Raw genomic sequence first — 3157 nt, forward strand, 5'->3', positions numbered from 1 at the left:
TGTAAACACAAAGACACACACATATTAAACATGTTAGAGTGGGTGGCAATGTGGAAGGGAGATAAAAGGTAAGAAGTAAAGAAGAGAGAAAAATGAAAAGGAAAATAATGAAAGGGACGTCCCAAGGACCGATTATAATAATGCAATGACGAATGTCAATTAATTTAACCCTAGAAATATGAGGCTAAAAAAAAAAAAAAAAAAGGCACGAGAGCACTTTTGCTAACTCAAATTGCTCTTCCTCTCCATGAATTAGAGGGAAGAGACAGGGTTTACTGTGATCTCACTCTTCAAGTGGAGAACATGCAGTTTAGGTTGGGTAAATGATACAGGAGTTTAGCCTGAGAAGACCTTAGTCTCCAGTGCTCTGTGCTGAATTCAGGGGTGTGATGCCTCTTGCCTGTAAGGGACTGACAGTACAGCAAACGTGCAGCTGATTCAGTCAGCTCTGGAACTGGGTTCCTCACATTCTTTAGCTTTACCCAAGACTGATAGGTTTTCTGTCCCTAGCATTCACTATTTCTCTCCTTCTTATACCTCCTACCAATAAAATGTTTCCAGTTCAAAGACATATTCTCATCTAAATTTCTTTTTGCTGCTTACAAACAATAATAGGGTTTGAGGAGTTCCCGTCGTGGCGCAGTGGTTAATGAATCTGACTAGGAACGATGAGGTTGCGGGTTCAATCCCTGCCCTTGCTCAGTGGGTTAAGGATTCGGCATTGCTGAGAGCTGTGGTGTAGGTTGCAGACGTGGCCCTGATCCCGCGTTGCTGTGGCTCTGGCATAGGCTGGTGGCTACAGCTACGATTCGGCCCCTAGCCTGGGAATCTCCATATGCCACAGGAGTGGCCCAAGAAATAGCAAAAAAAAAAAGACAAAAAAAAAAAAATAGGGTTTGAGAGTTTTGAAGGTCCCTACCTACATAAAACAATGAACAACTGAGTAAAACGAATCCCAAAGAGGCCAGTCATAAAAGGCATGCAACGGAAAGGGCTCAGTCCCGTGTGGTTCATATAATCTGGAGTTTTCCTGGAACAGAGTTTCACATTTCTCTGAACAGGAGACACATAAGCATTTATTATGAAACTCTCCCCTTCTGACCTTTGTTTCAAATAACACCAAGCAAGTTCTTATCTTGTCCAACTCTTCGGGATGTTGGTATTTTGCATTATTATTTTTTTTAAATATCTGCAAGTCTAGAGGAAATCATCTACCCCCTTCCATGAAGAGATACACTGAGGAGAGGTGGTTAGAGAAATAAAGCAAACCTCTGCTGTTTAGGAAATGACAGCATGGCTGGGGCTGTATCATCTTTGTGTCAGGGTCATTCAAGGCAGGCTCAGTGGGAGATGGGTCTGTGCTCTGACAAAGAAACAACCAGAAAGATCGCAAGTGAGCTCTGAGAAGAGATTGGAAAACAGGTTAGGATTGAATCAAAGGCCTTTGCCCGTGAAGCTGGCCAAGGGAAATGCAACCCATTTGCAGAGAACGAATTGAAAGGTCTCCAACATTTCTTCTCCCTCGTGTGGTGCTTACAAAGCAAGTCTTCCTGAGGTTTTCAGAATAAATGAGCCAGGAACATATGGATTGTATTTTCATAGAAACTCAGATGTCTTCCACAACGAAGTGGAAAACTGCTCTGAAAATACACACCAGAGGTTACCCTCGGTCTGTCAACCGTCCAAACGTATTTTAAGCTATTTCGCTGATCTTAAAAATCAAGGAAATTTATAGAGAGGACTATGTTCTGAACTCTAACAATAAATAATAATAAATGGTAGGTTGTCAACCCTCCTAGGTGATTTTCCGGGACTGAGCACGGCTGGCCAAGGCTGGAGCCCGGCACTGGGAAGGATTTCTAGGAAATGTAGGTTATTGCTGCTTCTTCCTGCTCTCGTGACCCTACTCCCTTCTCTTGTTCTCCAGAAAGGGTGAAGGGGTGCAATTTACAACAGAGGAAGGGTTCCTGAAGAAAGGACAGGTCACTGGTTCACTTAAAACTCTTTCTTCGTGAATTGATTTATCCATACAAGTATTTATTGAACACTTGGTATGTACCAAGCACTTCTCCCAGTGCTGGTCGAGCCCCCGTTCTCTGTGCTATGAGCTGTGTTGGTTTTCTAGGTCTGGCATAACACAGTACCACAGACTGGGTGATTGATTGATTGATTGACTGATTGATTGATTGATTGTCTTTTTGCCTTTTTCTAGGGCTGCTCCCCGCAGCATGTGGAGATTCCCAGGCTAGAGGTCTAATCAGAGCTGTAGCCACCGGCCTAGGCCAGAGCCACAGCAACACAGGATCCGAGCCGCGTCTGTAACCTACACCACAGCTCACGGCAACGCCAGATCCTTAACCCACTGAGCAAGGCCAGGGATGGAACTCGCACCCTCATTGTTCCTAGTCGGATTCGTTAACCACTGAGTCACAAGGGGAACTCAAGACTGGGTGATTTAAATGACAAAATGAATTGTCTCAGGGTTCTGGAAGCTACAAGTCCGAGATCAAGGTGTTGGCAAGGTCGGCTCCTTCTGCGGGCTGAGAGAACCTGTTCCTTGTGTCTCACCTGGCTCCTCATGGTTTTCTGGTGATCTTTGATGTTCTTTGATTTATGAACATTACCCTGATGGCTTCATCTTTTTAAAAATTGTTATGTTTGTATCTTATTTTTTATTGAAGTATAGTTGATTTATAATATTTCACATGTACCACAAAGTGACTCAGCTTATATGTGTGTGTGTGTGTGTAAATATATATATTCTTTTTCAGATCCTTTTCCATTATAGGTTATTACAAGATACTGAGTAGTTCCCTGTGCTATACAGTAGGTCCTTGATGTTTATCTATCTCACACATAGTATTAATACATGTATTAATCCCAAATTCCTAATTTATCCCTCCCCCTTCTTTCCTCTTTGGTAACCATAAGTTTGTTTTCTATGTCTGTGAGTCTATTTCTGTTTTGTAAATAAGTTCATTTGTATAATTTTCTGAGATTCTACAAATAAGTGATATCATAAAATATTTGTCTTTGACTTATTTCACTTAGTATGATCATCTCTGGGTACATTCATGCTGCTGCAAATGGCTGAATAATATTCCATTACACACACATCTCTTTTATCCATTCATCTTTTGATGGACATTTTAGCCAG

Source organism: Sus scrofa, chromosome 8, assembly GCF_054392235.1.
Source record: "Sus scrofa isolate SSC_HxYL_T2T_F1_AM1 chromosome 8, Sscrofa_HxYL_maternal_Yorkshire_Landrace_v2.0, whole genome shotgun sequence".
NCBI lineage: Eukaryota > Metazoa > Chordata > Mammalia > Artiodactyla > Suidae > Sus > Sus scrofa.